The sequence below is a fragment of the Thamnophis elegans genome, chromosome 2 (genome assembly GCF_009769535.1).
Source record: "Thamnophis elegans isolate rThaEle1 chromosome 2, rThaEle1.pri, whole genome shotgun sequence".
In the NCBI taxonomy this organism is placed as follows: Eukaryota; Metazoa; Chordata; class Lepidosauria; order Squamata; family Colubridae; genus Thamnophis; species Thamnophis elegans.
Window position 1 is genome coordinate 152,004,923 of NC_045542.1, and position 19,099 is coordinate 152,024,021.

The window sequence follows — 19,099 nt, forward strand, 5'->3', positions numbered from 1 at the left end:
AGAAAGAGAAAGATCCACCCATATTGAATGCAGAATTCCAGAGAATAGCTAGAAGAAATAAGAATGCCTTCTTAAATGAACAGTGGGAAAAAAATAGAAAACAGTAGAAAAGGGAGGGCCAGAGATCTCTTCAAGAAAATGGGAGATATGAAGGGAACATTTCATGCAAAGATGTGCATGATAAAGGACCAAAATGGCAGGGACCTAACAGAGGCAGAAGAGGTTAAGAAGAGGTGGCAAAATTACACAGAAGAACCAAAGAAGAATGAGCTTAACATCCCTGATAACCACAATAGGATGATCACTGACCTCGAGCCAGATATTTTAGAATATGAAGTCAAATGGGTCTTAGGAAGTCTGAGCAACAACAAAGATAGTGGAGCTGATAGTATTGCAGCTGAGCTATTCAAAATCTTAAAAGATGATACAGTAAAAGTGCTCCACTCAATTTGCCAACAAATTTGGAAGCTCAACAGTGGCCACAGGATTGGAAAAGATCAGTTTACATTCCAATTCTGAAGAAGGGCAATGTCAAAGAATATTCAATCTACTCCACCATTGCACTCATTTCACATGCTATCAAAGTTATGCTCAAAATTCTAAAAGCTAGGCTCCAGCAGTATGTAAACCGAGAAGTACTGCTGCTGCCACTCGTCTGCCGTCACTGCCACCACACCCCCTCTGCATGTCCGCCCTCCGCCCTGAGTGGTAGCCAGTGATGGCGGTGTGGGGCATCTGGTGGTGGCAGCTACTGCTCCTAGGCTAGCTGTGGGTTACACTTCTTGGTGGGCAGTATCCCAACTCCCTCTCAATTCCTGGCAAATAGTTGGGGAAGAAATGGTGGTGGTGACAGATTTCATTTTCCTGGGCTCTATGTGTTCTTCTCTTCGGCAGCTGCTTCTCTCTGCTTCTGTTCTTGCTGGGAGAGCATCTTGTGCAGTTTAGCAGCTGTGAGCCAACTCTTTTCTCTAAGTCCCATCCGGAAAGCACTGTGGCACAGAGAAGAAGCAGCAGCCATGTTGAATGCTGTTTCTCTCAGTCGTAGTGATTTCTGGATGGGACTTAGAGGAAAGCAGCGGCTCACAGCTGCTAAATAGCACAAAATGCTCTCCTGACCATGTGAAGAGAAGCCTCCCCTGCCCTGGAGAGCAGAGATGTTGGGGAGTTTGCCCCGACAGGCTGCTCGGCCGAGCCTTGTCACATTTTTGGTGAACCAGCGGTAGAATTATTTGAAACCCACCACTGCAGAAACCTCATGTTCATTTACAATCCATTGGGGTCCCCATAGTTCCTCCCTCCCATCCTGCCCTGGGTCTCCACAGGCACTAGGTCTGCTTTAAAGTGAGGTTATAAAACCGGCATCTGCATTTCAAATGTCTGAAAGGAATTCAGCCAATTAAAGAGTTTGTATAGAAATATTTGAAATCAATTATATGAATGAAGACAATGAAATAATATACCAATATTAAACAATTGCTGGGTGGAATATAACAAACAATATTTCAAGCCCAACATATGAAAGAATCAAATAATCTATGAGAAATTAATGTATTTGTCAATTTTAATAGATATTCCATGTGTGTATAGCCGTATTCCACTATTGGAGAGGCTGCCACAAAGAGGAGGAGGTCAATTTATTTTCTAAAGCATCAGATGATAGGACAAGAAACAATGGATGGAAACTAATCAAGGAGGGAAGCAACTTGGAATTAAGGCTTTGAGAACAATTAACCATTCTTCCGTCCACAAGTTATGGGTGCTTCATCACTGGGGTTTTAAAAGAAGAGTCTGGACCATCACTGAAATGGTATTGGGTCTCCTGCTTGAGCAGGGGGTTGAAATAGGGCTGGAGTGTCATTCAATTTCATTAAGGGCTGCATCAGGATTGTGTTTGACCTTGGGAGGAGGTGTGGCCAAGATAGGTGTGGCCAGCATGATGTCACTTCTGTCAAGGGGCGCCTGTGGTAGCCCAAATGCTCTGCCAGCCAAAACAGAGCTCAGGGGGGAGGGCACGCTCTAGCTCCCTTTTTGCTGGCAGAGGCACCACTGGCCACTCCTTTGCTATTTCCAGGATGGCCCTGCGGGTCAGATCTAAGCATCCTGTGGGCCGGATCCAGGCCTTGAGTTTGATACACCTGGTCTTCTGCTTGACTAGAAGACTTCCCAGCTCTATTCTGATTGACCAATGGACTGAGTGGATGGGTGAATTATAATGTGAAAAGGAGGGTGTGCTCTATGAGGACCATCCATGAACCTTCCCCACAGATAATTCAGAGCTCCCTGGTTTCAAAGGGGGCATATAAGACAACAGGACAGAACGTCAAGGGAACTAGCAAAATTCATACAGTTATTGTTTGAAACTTCTCTCAGCAGTAGGGAAAGGCCCTTAGATTTACCATCTGACTTTTATCATTAAAACTGGCACAAACTACCAATACCTTCTCTTTTATCTTTAGATCAACTTCAGTGTCATCAACCAGATGGCTGAGCAAAATCGTCATTTTCCTTTTTCATATCGGTTGACCCCAAACCAAGAACCTCCTTACTCAGCCATTGTCCAGCTTCTCCTGCATTTCCGATGGACGTGGATCGGCCTCCTTTCTCAGGACAATGAAAAAGGAGAAAAATTCAAAAGACGCTTGGAAGTTCTCACTCTTAAAAATGGGATTTGCATTGTCCTCTCAGGAACCGTCCCAGAAGCAAATATGCAGACAAGTACTGGAGAAACTGCCATGCAAGAAAAAAGGAAAATGTTCTATTCTCTTATCAAGAGTCAAATAAAAATTATAATATGCCAACTGGATTTTCAGGCCTTTGGAATGTTAACAATAATAATACAAATAATTGATAAGACTAATACATCCCTTCTAGGAAGGGTGTGGATTGCAACAACTTTGACAGCTTTAAGTGTAAATATTTTTGACCACTCGGTTGATCTCCAAAATAAATATATTTTGTTTTCCTTCCTCATCCAGACAAAGAGAAGGGCTCAGTATTATGACTTTAACTCTTATGCATCTATGGTCCTGCTGTATGGAAAGGAAGCATTCCAATGTTCCTATTCGAGTCCTCTGTTATCTAAGAAAGTTTGGAAAAAATGCAGAGAAAAAGAGAACTGGGAATTTCCACCCCAGGATGTGATTGCAAGAATCCTGTCTCAGGATTCCTCCAGTATTTCCCAAATAATTCAAGTTGTGGCCTGGGTCCTCAGTGATGCCTCTTCCTCCCAATGGAGTAAGAGGAGAATGAGAGCTGGATACCATCAATCACTCCAGATTGTGCAGCCATGGCAGGTAAGTTTTCTCCTTTGAGGTTCCATTGATTCTTGATCCCATTGATCCTTCCAATTCCTCAATATTAAATTAGATGTAGAAAGCGGTGAGAGATTCTAAAGAGCAGTTGCTCTTTAAAATTTCAAAAACTTATATAGTACTAATAATAATACACATATTTATGTTAGGTTATAATCTTCCATTATTTAATTATTCAATATTTCAATATGTTATTTTTATATTATTCTTTTTGGATCTTGAGATTGTCTTCTGGAGTGTTGTCTATTCCGGCCAGTTTAATGTTCATCGGCAAATTTGATGACTTCCCCTTCAATTCTCTCGCCTAGATCTTTTTTGAAGATATTGAAGAGTACTGGCCCCAAAATGGAAGCTTGGGGTACCCCATAGCTTACTTCCCTTCATGTGGATGAGGTTCCACAGAAGTCTATATAATTTGAATATGTTAAGTTGAATAAGTTGAATATAATTTGTCAGCCAGTTACAAAGGCACCTGATGGTGGTGTTATCTATTCCATGTTTTCAAGAGTGTTTTATTTTATTTGAGAAGGAGGAGTAGCCAATGTCGCAATGTTACATTGTGCGGATTCGACTGTCCGAATCTGCCAATGATACTTTTGCCCCTGGACGGTCCGGCAGAACCTAAACTGTCCCGAAGATATGGTGACTGGTAAGACAAGACCTTGCTGGTCACAGGGACATCGCAAAGTCCCTGATTGACCCAAGGGAATGCTTCCAACCGGCGGCAAACAGGCAGATCCCCCAGCTGACATTGTTGGAGATGGCTCCAGGAAGAGAGAAATGAAAGTGTTTCCATCTGGTGAGGTTTTCTTTTCTTTTCTTTTCTTTTAGAAGATTGCCCTAAGAAACTCTTTTCTTAAGCTAAATTAGTCCCTTAAGCAAGAACAAAGCAGTGTATTTAATCCCTATTGGACTGTCTTAGAAAGTTTTTTGCTCTTGCCTGTAATGATGTTTTGTGGATTGAGTGATTGCAACGTTTCCGTTTTTTCCGCTTGGGGTGAAGGGATCTTTTTTTCTCTATTTCCCTTTACTACTTTAACCTTTTTGGCTTAAATTAAAACTCTTTTTACTTTAATAAATTTCCTCTTCTACTTGTTACAATATCATGTTAAAGATACTTAAGGGAAAAGGTTTTAAAATAGTCAAATCTGCCACTTGGAAGTCTGAAGCTTTTTTTCCTTTGCTGTTGTAACAATGTTTCATTTGTTCACTCTTATCTGACTTCACTGACTGTGCAACAGAAGGATTTGGAACTTCTCTTTAAAACCTGATAAAGACCCAAGGTCACAAATAGTGGTGTGTGGAAAATATTTTGGCAAGAATTGGAAAAGGAAAGAAAAACTTTAGAACCCTTCTTCTTTGAAAACCATAAAAGAACATTTGTTTAATATTTAAAATAAAAATAGATATATTCTTCAAAATCTGTGACAGGCTAGAGTGGCAGATAGTACCAAATTCTTCTTGTTTTTTCTTTATATTTTTCCTTACTCTAAAAAATGGAGCAATACTCAGATGAAGAAAACTTGATAATTCATAACATTTTGGCTGGACTTCAAAACTTCTCAGAAGGACTTGAGAGATTTGACAAGAAATGTGACAGACTATGGGGTATCACAAAAAAAAGATGATGGGGTTGCAGCCCCAGAAATTAATGAAGTGAATAAAAATACAGAAAACAAAGATAAGAACTCAGATGGACTTATAAATGGAGTAAACATGAGTGAAAGTGGAAAGAAGGGAAGCTGGAAAAGTGACTTTGATAATTTGGTGCTCCACCCCAAACTCCAAGATGTAGGAGAAAAAGAAAGAGCGAAAAAGATGGAGTTAATAAGACAAATCTATTCAGAAATAAACCTGACAACTAAAGTTAAGATTACACTAATAACAACTCAAGGGCAACAAAACCACATGAGAGATCATTTAAGCTTCAAAGTGCGGAGAGAAGTCTTAAACCCTAGCTAGGTCCTGGACAGAGAATTGACATGACAGATGGTGAGAGAGGAAAGACCATTTTGTTAGTGGAAAGATACTGGTTAATAATGCTAGTTGATGGAAAAAAGCTAGTTAATTTTTAATGATTATTAAGTAGAAATTTTAGTACCTTATAGACTGTTTTAGATTACCATTGAATGTTTATCCATTAACATAAATTTACTATGATACTAATAGAGAAATAATAACTCTAGTTAGGATAAATAACCAGGCCATAGAAATGCTAATGTATATTTTGGGTGATTGTCAAGTAGAAATGTTAATATCTCTTAGATTGTCTTAGATGTCTAATGTTTATTTTCTCAGCATGTAATTAACTAATTTGGGATTGAGGGAAAAGTCCTATAAATCTTATTAATAAATCGTTGTTTAAAGATGGCTATAAAGTTATAATATTGTGTGGGCCTGGAGAGGAGAGGTGAGATAAACAGTAAATAACCTTTAGTTAACTACAATAATAACAATTAAATGTTAATGGACAATATTTAATGATACATAAGGTGTGTTACGGGGGAGGGGGATGCTTAGATATCTTACTTAACCGAATTAATTTTAGTATATGTTATAAAGGTGCAATGTTATTGGAGATCTATTGAAATTGCAAATGAATGCCAGTAGGTGGTTGTGTCTTCTAATATAAATGATTCTAGATAAAAACATGTTTAAACAATGGTAACTAAATGAGAATTATGGTACAGGGATAGTAAAACACATAACTTTTCTTTCTTGACTTAAATGTACAACCTGATTTGAATGAAGCATAAGTAAGGATTGGGGAAGAAACGTACGGAATTTATTTGTAACAAATCGATACGCTTTCAACAAGATGTAATGAAAAATGATTTTTTTTTGGGGGGGGGGGTTGTTTGTTTAACTAAAACAAAAAAAATTGTCAAAAAAACCCTGATATTTGAGGAACCTGCTTGCCTCAGAGTCCTGTTTGCTACGGACATATTACTTCCTTATTTAATTATTAAATATTTCAGTACGTTATTTTTATGCCAAGCATCATGTTCTGGGTGTCATTCCTTTTACTATCAATAGAATATTGATAATCGTAGTTGTTAAAATTTCAAAAACTTATATAGTTCTAATAATACACATATTTATGTTAGGTTATAATCTTCCATTATTTAATTATTCAATATTTCAATATGTTATTTTTATATTATTCTTTTTGGATCTTGAGCTTGTCTTCTGGAGTGTTGTCTATTCCTGCCAGCTTAATGTCATCTGCAAATTTGATGACTTCCCCTTCAATTCTCTCGCCTAGATCTTTTTTGAAGATATTGAAGAGTGCTGGGCCTAAAATGGAAGCTTGGGGTACCCCATAGCTTTCTTCCCTCCATGTGGATGAGGTTCCACAGAGGTCTATATAATTTGAATATGTTAAGTTGAATAAGTTGAATATAATTTGTCAGCCAGTTACAAAGGCACCTGATGGTGCTGTTATTTATTCCATGTTTTCAAGAGTGTTTTATTTTTTATTTATTTTTATTTATTCATTCATTCATTCTTTTTTATTGTCAAACCTATACAGGATAGCAGATATAGATCTGAACATGGATATGGATGAAAGAAATGAATACAAATAAATGGGGACAGTAGGACAGGGATTGTAGGCACGCTGGTGCGCTTATGCACGGAAACTTTATGGACAATTTTTGGAATGGGGTGAGGTCCACATTAGACAGTTTAAGGTTGAAGCTGTGAAGGACTGAGAATATAACAATGAAGACCACTCTGTTGCTGAAGTCATAGTTTCTGCAATTGAGTTTGGAGCTGTTTACCTTGAGTTTGTATAGATTGCTTCTCTCTGTGTTATTGAGGTTCAAGCTGAGGAAGTCGTTGACAGGTAAGATGTTGTAACCAACAATTTTGTGTACTATGCTTAGCTCAGACCACAGGCGGCGCAGTTCCAGATTTGCCAAGGCCAAAATTTCAAGCTATTCTAGGGATTCTATTATGAGTATAGGAGTAGAGTACTCGTCTCGTGAAATACCTCTGGACACACTCAATCGTATTAATATCGGATATGCAGAGTGGATTACTGGCAGATTAGCTGTATTTGAGAATTGGTCTAGCAAAGGTTTTGTATGCCCTAGTTTTCAGTACCAAGTAACTGGAGAAGAAGCTTCACAAAATTAGCTTAACAACACTTAATGCCTTGGGTGACCTTGACCTCATGAGATAATTTTTTGAAAAAGAGCATTAAATTCCTGGGAATGACAGAAAGAAACTTCCCATGAAACGCTGAAACAATCTTTTTCAGACGGTATTGGTGATTTGAAGAGGTTGAATTATTCAGAGAACCTCCATTCCAGAATAATAGCAAGAAAAACATTAAATAAAGTCTCAAACTGTCATGTTGTTTTCTATGTTTCCGCAGCTTCATAGGTTCCTGAGAAACTTCCAACATCACAATATTTCCAGAGAAGGGATTTCTTTGGAAGAAAATGGAGTTCCTGTTGGTGACTTTGATATCATGCAGTGAACATCACTTTTGAACAAATCAGATGCAGGGATGAAAATTGGGAATGTAGAAAGACAAACCCCCTTGGAAGTGAAGATTTCTGTCAATCAAAGCACCATCCAATGGCCAACATTATTTAACAATGTAGATGAGGCTGCTTGGATTTTGCTCTTCTATTTATCTCGCACACTATCTATTTATCTAAAGCACACACAGATAACTGGATTCAGCTGGATTCATTAACTTCTTTATATATATATAAGAATAGATGAATAAACGTGCAAGACCAACAGGTGGTTCTTCCAAGTAAACACAAGGCAGGAGAGTTACAGGCAAACACAAGCAGATAGTTTTTATATCAGCAAACAGGCCCAGACAGACTGACAGTTTACTTCACAGAGCACCAGACTGCTTTACAGTGCTAAGTCATTCCCAGACTTCTTGTTTAAATTTCTGTTTCCAATTCTTTGCACAGACTCAGATCTATTTAAGCTACCATTGGCTGATTTAGTTGCTATGCCTATTCATTGGCTGACCTTGTTTCCAAGTCTCTCCCAGTCATGAATATTTTAACAGATATCATTTTACTTTAGAAGTTTTGCAATAATCTATCACACACTGGAACCTGCTGCATTGTATTGAAGGATTTGCAATGTACATTATTAAACTGGAATATGTTTCTATTATTTATAGTACATCAACTCATCTTGTTTTCAGTAAGAGAAAATCCAGAATATCTATTCAGATTCTCAGTCATCCACGTCATGGTTGTGCCCAATGTGCTTTTTCAAAAGGCACATGGACTTTGCTTTCCCTTGAAGATGTATCACTTCTCATCCAAGAAGCTTCTTCAGTTCTGATTGAATGGTGGAGGATGGAAAGATTTGGAACTGCTGAAAAGACAGTGTTGTAAATAGGATATAGTGGCCACAACAACTTTCAGAAAGACTGCTAACGACCAGATGACTGCAAGGAATATAAATCCTTCCATACTCTACCATTCAGTCAGAACTGAAGAAGCTTCTGAAACTGAGAAATGAAATGTCTTCAAGGGAAAACAAAGATCAGTTGTCTGGGAGACAATCCAGAATATGAAAGATTTAGTCCACTAAATTGCATGACAGAAAGATATCATTAAGAATGTGATGAGGGAAATGAGGGCAGCTAAAAACGTCATTTATATCAGCAGTGGATTTCACATTTTGTTACTACCAATTTGCCCTACATGCGTCCATTCGCTTCAGGGGTGCTCCTTCCACGCATGCACCTGGCCTTGCGTGCGAACATTTCACATGTACACCAGTCGTGGGATATGACCGTTATGCTCCAGTACGGGTGTACCGGTACTTGCTGGGAGCACCAGGTACCGTTCCGAAATGGTGATCCAGAGGGCCCACCTACCCATCCATGGGAATGGGTGAGCCAGTCTGAATCAGCTGAATACTACCCCACGTTTTCATGTAATGATAAAATGATCAGTTGTATGAGAATGATAGGGACACTAGAGAAAGTTTGATGTTGCAGGTTTCCTGAGAAAGCAAAGATGGAGAATATATATCTCTATATCTCTATATCTCTATATATCTATATATCTATATATCTATATATCTATATATCTATATATCTATATATCTATATATCTATATATCTATATATCTATATATCTATATATCTATATATCTGTATCTATATATGTATGTATATGTATATGTATCTGTGTATGTGTATGTGTATGTGTGTATGTGTGTATGTGTGTATGTGTGTATGTGTAGATGTGTAGATGGATATGGATATGGATATGGATATGGATATGGATATGGATATGGATATGGATATGGATATGGATATGGATATGGATATAGATGATATAGATATAGATATAGATATAGATATAGATATAGATATAGATATAGATATAGATATAGATATAGATATAGATATAGATATAGATATAGATATAGATATAGATATAGATATAGATATAGATTAGATAGATAGATATAGATATATATATATATATATATATATATATATATATATATATAGATATAGATATAGATATAGATATAGATATAGATATAGATATAGATATAGATATAGATATAGATATAGATATAGATATAGATATAGATATAGATACAGATACAGATGTGTGTCTGTGTGTATATATATCCATATCCATTTCCATATCTATATCCATATCCATATCCATATCCATATCCATATCCATATCTATATCTATATCTATCTACACACACACACACACAAACAAACACAATGGATGCGTTATCATACATGCCCAAAGAAGAAACAAATTTTGCAATGGCGCTACATTCCTTTGGAAGAAAGACTAAGGCAATAAGTCTCTTTTGGGATCTACAATGGAGATTGATAGAGAACGACAATGACCTTTCATTTGCCTCTTGCAAGTAGAGTAATTAAAGTTCATACCACTACTTCTTGACTGATTTGGCTAAAGGTGCTCATGGGCTTCTGGAAGCAGTTGATTTCAGTAAACCCTTCAAATTCATACATTGCCCCGAAATAATATTTCTATTTATGTTTAGATGGTGCCTTATTCAAGATGTACAGAAAGTTGTTCCCCAGGTTATGCCAAGCTTGTGAGAGAAGGTGCACCAGTTTGCTGCTATGACTGTTCTCTGTGTATGGAAGGAACATACTCTGGGCAAGAAGGTACAGTAGATTGCTCCAAAAATAACAAAAGAAATTAGGATTTAATCAAAATTCTCTATTGCTTTCTGGGCGTATTTGATCAAGAATCCAGATAAACATTACATTTCTTGAAGGAATCCACAAACTTTTCAAACATTGGGCACTATCAGCAAATTTGGATGATGATGTAAGCATTAAAATAAATAATGAAATATTGCTGATATCTATTGACTTGCTTGTTGGTTTTAGGGAAAAAGTTTGGAGAGCTGATAATAACATTCATCTTCAGCCTTTCAAAAGAATGTGGATTCTTTTAGCTAATGTTGTATCATATGGATATCCCTGGGCAGATATATTATATTATTCCTTGAAAATGAAGTAATTTATTTCTGATGTGGTTTTCATGCTGCTACAGTTGCAGAAACAGATACATGCCAACCAATTTTTTCCAGATGCAGTCCATTGTGAAAAGTGTCCAGACGTCCAGTATTCCAATAAGAAGCGAGATCAGTGTGTCCCCAAAAATATAAGCTTCTTATCCTTTGAAGAATTCTTGGGACTCATTCTGGCTTTCTTTGCGATTGCTTTGTCCCTAACCACTGCCTTTATTCTGGGGATCTTCATTAAATACCGAGAAACTCCCATAGTCAAAGCTAACAACCGGGACCTCACCTACATTCTTCTTATCTCCCTCTTGCTTGCTTTCTTGACCCCCCTTCTATTTATTGGTCATCCCAAGAAAGCGACTTGCCTTCTTCGGCAAGTCACATTCAGTTTCGTTTTCTCAGTTGCCGTCTCTTCCTTGCTGGCAAAGACGATTATGGTGATAGTTGCATTTTTGGCCACAAAGCCAGGCAGTGTCATGAGGAAATGGCTGGGGAAGAGTCTGGCCAACTCTATTGTTTTATCCTGTTCTGGTATTCAAGTATGCATCTGTATCGTGTGGCTGGCAAACTTTGCCCCATTCCCAGATTCTGACTTTCATTCCCAACCAGGACAGATCCTGCTGCAATGCAATGAAGGCTCTGTCACCATGTTCTACTCTGCTCTTGGCTACATGGGTTTCCTGGCTGCCATTTGCTTCTTTGTGGCATTTCTGGCTCGAAAGCTGCCAGGGACCTTCAATGAAGCCAAACTGATCACTTTCAGCATGTTGGTTTTTTGCAGTGTTTGGATCTCCTTTGTCCCTACCTACCGGAGCACCAAGGGGAAATATATGGTGGCTGTGCAGATCTTCTCCATCCTGGCCTCCAGCTTGGGTTTACTGGGCTGTATCTTTATCCCCAAATGCTACATTATAATCCTGAGACCTGCCCTGAACACCAAAGAACATCTGATGATGAAAACTCACTAAGGCTCCTTATACTGGGTTTTATTTTTGTTCAGTTTACATTCAGCATTAAATCACATAGTTTGAAGTAATGTTTTACGTGATGGTGCGCGTTTTTGTTACTATATAGATTGTTGTGCTGGTATTATATATTATTTTCTGGGTGATGTTCTAACTTTGTTTGAAAAAAGAGTTAATGTCAAATGCTGTATGTATTTCATTGGTCTCTTCTTGCTGGATAATGTAAGATCACTCACAGTTAAATAAATGATAGAGATCAAAAAAGAGAAAAACAGAGAAATAGATAACATTCCATATAATAAGAATAGATAAAATATGAAACATGAACATTAGAGAAGCCTTAATTTTGGAGGAGATAGCGAAGGTAGAGAGGAAGCCCCAAAGACTGCATGGATTAAGATAATCTCCTGCTAGAACATAGGAGCCAACTGGAGAGAAGATGTTCTTCCATGGCTGTGACAGCTTCGTGAGAGACAGGAATGTAAAAATCAAAGAGCAACATGGCTGCACTAAGTGAGAACTTTCTAATCTTCTGCAAATGAATTTACCCTGATATAGCACTAGATAACTCTGAAAGTGGGACTCAAAAAAGGGGTGGAGCAGGATTTTCACTCAATGAGAGTAGCGGCAACTAAGCTTTCAGAGCTATTGACATATCCAGAAAAAATTAACAGAGTGACTCCAAAAGAAAATGGAGACTGAGCTAGAAGAAAGCCTAGACTAACTATTTTTAAGAACTTTTTAAAAAAACCAAAGACTACTAGGAATATGCTTCCTAATAATATTTATTAATATTGCTTACTGATGCAATATTTATAAATACTCCATAAAGACTCTTGTGATATTCAGAGAGGACATTAACCAATTTGAATGTGGAAAAGTGAAAAAAGAAGAGAAATGTTCTTGGTGAACTTGGAAACTCTACATCTATCAAGATATTATTTTGGGAAAAGCTTAGTGATTTGTTTTGGGGGCCTTGGTGGATTATGAACTTTAATTTGCAAAAAGACTTCGAAAGTGCTACAATAGTAACAGTATGGATAAATTTAACGTACACTATAAATATGACTGCTGAAGGAAAAAGAAACGGAGGAAGCGCTTACTCTTAATTTTTATGAATAATTGATTATTAATTATTAGAAAATTATTAATAATTATTAATCTAATTATTAATCTAATTATTAAGTATTAATTATTAACTTTTGTAAATATATATACATCCTCATCAGCAACATCATCGGCGGCATCAAGCCAGTCTAACCAACAAATGAGAGAAAGCATGTTAGGTGGGAGAAGTCAAGCTCCGTGCAGAGTATGCGAATGATGCTACTATGGATCCAAGAAGCCATGACCAAAAGTGAGGAAATTATGTCAAAAAACCATGATGAGATCAAAAATGAGTTGGAGAAGATGAAGGGGGATACATGTAAGATGGATGAAAAGATAGGAAACTTCCAGCAAATGATAGCGAAGAATGAACAGAGGTACAGAAAATAGAAATAAGGGCTGAACAAACAGAGAACAAAATGGACGAAATGGACCAAAAGCTACAACAGGCTAATAGAAAATTAGAAGAGAGTGACCTTTCTCGAGATGGAAAAGTTGGTATTGTACTGCTATAGCATCATCTCTTGGTTCCCTAATAGATTAGCTATGAAAGAGACAGCAAATATCACCACATCATGAAGAAGTCAGTAACAAGCTATTTTTCAGTTTAATTCCCCAGGGAATTTTGACTAGATTTTCTTTATAGCCATGAAGACTGATAGTCTTCTGCATTTTGAAAGATACAAGACATTTAACAGGGGTCTCCAATTGGTTGTTCAATATATCACGATCTGGAGTTAACCATTCTGGAGTATCTAACTCAGAGATGGGCATCACGTAAGTTTACCAACGGTTCTCCCAGCATGCGCATGCCTGCTTTGTGAGCATCTACACTTTCCACGCATGTGTGCAACTTCCACGCTTGCGTTTTGCTATTGCACATGTTTTGAAAAACGTGGCTTAATAGGATGGCATAGAGTGGGGGTGTTTGTGGGCAGGTTACCACTAATGGTTTGCCTGAACCAGTCTGAACCATCTGAATACCACCTCTGATCTAACTATTGAGAAAGATGGCCTCATCCACATCAGATAGAATAAGAAGGAAATATAACAGCCCATTGCCTAGTTCAAGAATTGAACTGTTTTTCCACATTTGAAGCTTTAGAATCTCAAGAATAAGTTTTCAGACTAAGGGGGAAAAAAGTCCCCAAATTGTTCCTTTCTTGATTCTCAAATTAGGATTATTCTTCTGAGTCAAACAAAACTGTTTTCTCCAACTGCACACTTTTGTGGCAATGTTCATTCCCAATTCCCCTTCTAATTTTTACAAGCATGATTATTTATTCTCCTTTGGAATTTCCACCACCATAATTAGTTGCCAATCAATGTGACAACAAATGGGATAGACAGCACCTGATACTCTGATTTGTAACAGCCTCCTTCTGTTATGAGATCAGAGGTTGGGGTAAAGCTGGGAAAATACTGTAACAATCTGAAATTGCAGATAAAACTTCCAAATCTGGGGGCAAACTGGACCATCTTCCTTGTGACTGTAGACTCTGAGATTTAACTCTGTGCTGAAGAAAGATCTATAGGAAGGATCTCTTGCAGTGTATATCAAATGTTGTTGCTGATGCATATACAGCTTTTTCTGCTTCAGTTTCTGTCTCAAATACCCTGTTCCAGTATGTTGGTGAAATGCCCATTTAAGGTGATAATAGAAGAAAAGGAATGGTTCCATTACTACCATCCAGGAGACTACTGGATTACTGGAATAATGTCAGGAATCGGAGCTCAATTGTACCAATTTTCATTCTCCAAGCCTCCAACCCACCAACTGAAAAGGTAATTGTCAGCACATCCAGGTTTCTAGTGATTGAGTTTACATGCTCCAATTTCCTCTCTAGGAAGGATTTCATTTATCCTATTCCTCACTTTGAGAAAGGCAAATTCATTATTGCTCATTCCAATTTGCTTTAGAGGAAAGGCTCCTGGGGAACATGATGATTTTGTAAAAGTTCCTTTATATACCAATACCTAGGCCTGACAGCAAGCGACACAGTTCTAAGTTATCAAAAGTGAGAATTTCAAGCTTAGTAGCGTAAGGAATTCTATTGTGTACAGAAGCGTGCAAGACTTTTCTCGTGAAGTACTTCTGAACACACTTGATTGTACTGATGTGAGACATATGGTGGGGATTCCAAACAGTTGAACAAAACTCTATAATTGATCTAGCATAGGTTTTATAAGCTCTAATTAGCAATACAAGGTTTCCAGAAAAAAAGCTTTGCAAAATTAAGTTTACAACTCTTAATGCTTTTTTAGCAATGCTGATACAGTGAGCTTTGAAGCATAAATCATCAGTGATAAGTACACCTAAATCCTTGGAAAAGTGAGCGTAATCTGCTAGATCAATGCCACCTAGCTTATACTTGACATTTTGATTATATTTACCAATAGGTAAGACAAAGCATTTATTAATCAAAATATGAAGTTGCCAAATTGCTTTTAAGTTGATCACACAAATCGTTGATATAGAGCAAAAAAAAAGATGTTGACATTTCTTACATTGCAGTGAGAACACTTTCTACCATATTCTGCCCTTCTTGTTGGCTGTTCATGAAGTCAACCGGAATCCTTGGCTCTTACCCAACATCACCCTGGGCTACAACATCTATCAGAACTTTTTCAGTGCAAGAATGACATATGAGGCCATGCTGGACGTGCTGTCTACAGGACAGGAGAACGTCCCAAACTATAGTTGTGGAAGTCAAAAATATCTGCTGGCAGTTCTTGAAGAGATGGATTCTGAACTCTTTGATCATATATCTAATGTCATGAGCATCTATAAAATTCCACAGGTATAAAGGCAAATGGAATTAATTCCAAGTTGTAAATTGTTCAGATTTGTCTAGAAGGCAGCACTTGTACATATCTCTCCAAATAAATTGAAAGTCAGAGAGTAAATATTAGAAGAGCTGAAAGAATTTTTAAATCACAAACTATGTGAAGTGTGTGTGTGTGTGTGTTTGTTTGTGCATACATATGTAGTTACGTCGTTCCTGTGATCAGTTCGCCTCGCCCACCCGCACCTGCCTTGTCCTGTCCTAAATTTCTGCATTTTTCAGCTCAGCTGATTCACGCGGCACAGAGGATTTCTGTGACTCGGGTGTTTTACCTACTGGGGTTTCCTTAGAAGGTGAGCTGCAGAGCTAGAAATTGGTGTATTTTGAACACTGCACATGCACGCAAAGCGCATGCTCACAGAACCGTTTGTTAAATTGGTTGCAGCTCACCACTGTATGTTCACACACACACACACACACACACACACACACACACGTTTTATATGTATATATTCCCTTCCTGGATTACTGCCTTGATGTGACGAAGGGGCTTGAACAGCTCAATGAAGCTATGAGCTAGGCCATGCATGGCCACCCAAGACAGACAGCTCATAGCAGAGAGATCTAACAAAATGTGATCCACTGGAGAAGGAAATGGCAACCCACTCCAGTATCTTTGCCATGAAAACTCCATGGACCATAACAAAAGGCAAAAAGATATGACTCTGGAAGATGAGCCCTTCATGTCAGAAGGTGTCCAATATGCTACTGGGGAAGAGCAGAGGACTAATTCTAGTAGTGCCAGAAAGAGGGAAGTGGTTGTGTCAAAGCTGAAGGGATGTTCAGCTGTGGATGTATCTGGTGGTGAAAGGAAAGTCCAATGCTGTAAAGATCAACACTCCATAGGAACCTGGAATGTAAGATCCATGGATCAAGGCAAACTGGATGTGGTCAAACAAAAGATGACAAGACTAAACCTTGACATCTTAGGAATCAGCGAACTAAAATTGACATGAATGGATGAATTTAATTCAGATGATCAACAGGTATACTACTGTGGGCAACAATCCCTCAGTAGAAATGGAATAGCCATTATAGTCAATAAAAGGATAGAAAAAGCAATACTGGGATACAATACATAAAATGACAAAATGATCTCAATTTGAATCCAAGGCAAACCATTAAAGGTCACAGCAGTCCAAGTCTATGTCCAAACCACTGGTGCTGAAGAGGATTCTATGAAGCACTACGACACCTTATAGCACCAAAAATGACATCATTGGGGATTGGAATGCTAAACAAGGAAGGCAAAACCTAACTAGAAAAACAGGCAATTTTGGCTTTGGAGTACAAAATGAAGCAGGTACAGGCTGTTAGAATTTTGTCAAGAAAATATGATGGTCATAGCAAACACTCTCTTCCAACAACCCAAGAGATGACTCTACACTTGGACACCACCAGATGGTTAACACAGAAATCAGATTGATTATGTGCTGTGCAGCCAAAGATGGAGAAGCACTATACAGACATTAAACATAAGTCCGGGAGCTGACTGTGGCTCAGGTCATGAGCTTTTTGTTGCAAAATTTGGGCTTAAAATGAAGAAGATAGGGAAAAACACTAATCCACTCAGGTATGAACCAAATCATACCCCTGATGAATATACAGTAGAGGTGACAAATAGATTTAAGAAATTAGATCTGATTTCTTAGATCTATGGATGGAGGTTCACAATATTGTACAAGGGGTATCAATTAAAACCATCCAATAGAAAAAGAAATGCAGGAAAGCAAAATGATTGTCTGAGGAAGCTTTACAAATAGCTGAGGAAAGAAAGGAAGCGAAAGGCAAGGGCGAAATGGGAAGATACACCCAACTGAATGCAGAATTCCAGAGAATAGCTAGAAGTGACAAGAAAGCCTTCTTAAATGAAAGTGCAAAGAAATAGAAAAAAAACCAATAAAATGGGGATGACAAGACATCTCTTCAAGTAAGTTGGAAATATGAAGGGAACATTTCATGCAAAGATGGGCATGATAAAGGACCAAAATGGCAGGGACCTAACAGAGGCAGAAGAGGTTAAGAAGAGCTGGCAAAATTACGCAGAAGAACCAAAAAAGAATGAGCTTAACATCCCTGATAACCAAAATAGGATGATCACTGACCTCGAGCCAGACATTTTAGAATGTGAAGTCAAAAGGATCTTAGGAAGTCTGAGCAACAACAAAGCTAGTGGAGGTTATAGTATTGCAGTTGAGCTATTCAAAATCTTAAAAGATGATGCAGTAAAAGTGCTACACTCATTCTGCCAGCAAATTTGGAAAACTCAATATTGGCCATAGAATTGGAAATGGTCAGTTTACATTCCAATCCCAAAGAAGGGCAACACCAAAGAATGCTCAAACTACTGCACCATTGCACTCATTTCACATGCTAGCAAAGTAAAGGCAGGATTTCAAAGGGGCAGAGGAACTAGAGTTCAAATTGCCAACATAGGCTGGATCATGGAGACAGTTTGGGAGTTCCAGAAAAAACATCTACTTCTGTTTCATTCACTATGCTAAAGTCTTTGATTGTGTGGATCACAACAAACTGTGGCAAGTTCTTAAAGAAATGGGAGTACCAGACCATCTTATTTGTCTCTTGAGAAGCAACAGTGAGAACCGGACACGGAACCACTGATTGGTTTAAAATTAAGAAAAGAGTTCAGCAAGGCTGCATACAGTCGCCCTGCCTATTTAACTTATATGCAGGAAACAGCAGAGGTGGGTTTCTGCCAGTTCACCCCAGATAAGGTGAACCGGTATTGGTGGCTGGGGGCTCCACCCATCTGCCTATATGCTTCCCCCCTCCCAAACACCCATCCTACTCTGGGTCTCCACAGGAACTCGGTCAGCTTTAAAGTCAGATTATTAGACTGACTTCTGCATTTCAAATGTCTGAAAGAAATTCAGCCAATTAAAGAGTTTGTATAGAAATATATGAAATCAATTATATGAATGAAGACAGTGAAACAATTTCATCACTGGGTTTTTTAAAAAAGAGACTGGATGGTCATTTGTCTGAAATGGTATTGGGTCTCCTGCTTGAGGACTAGAGCAGGGGTGTCACTCGATTTCATTAAGAGCTACATCAGGGTTGTGTTTGACCTTAGAAGGAGGTATGGCCAAATTGGATGTAGCCAGCATGATGTCACTTGTGTCAGGGGGCGCCTATGGTAGCCCAAATTCTCTGCCAGCAAAAATGGGCTTCCAAGCTCCATTTTCAGCTGAGACAGCCTCCTGCAATCCTCTACCAGTGAAAACAGAACTCAATTGGGGGGGGGGGCATGCTCTAGCTCTCTTTTTGCTGGCAGAGGCACCATGGGATATTTTCAGGGCAGACCCACAGGCCATGTCTAAGCACC

General features: G+C 38.3%; 1 pseudogene; it reads left to right on the top strand.

Moving 5' to 3' along the window:
• Positions 1–16,385: 16,385 nt before the first annotated feature.
• LOC116524086 lies at positions 16,386–17,405 on the top strand (annotated as a pseudogene).
• The last annotated feature ends 1,694 nt before the right edge of the window (positions 17,406–19,099 follow it).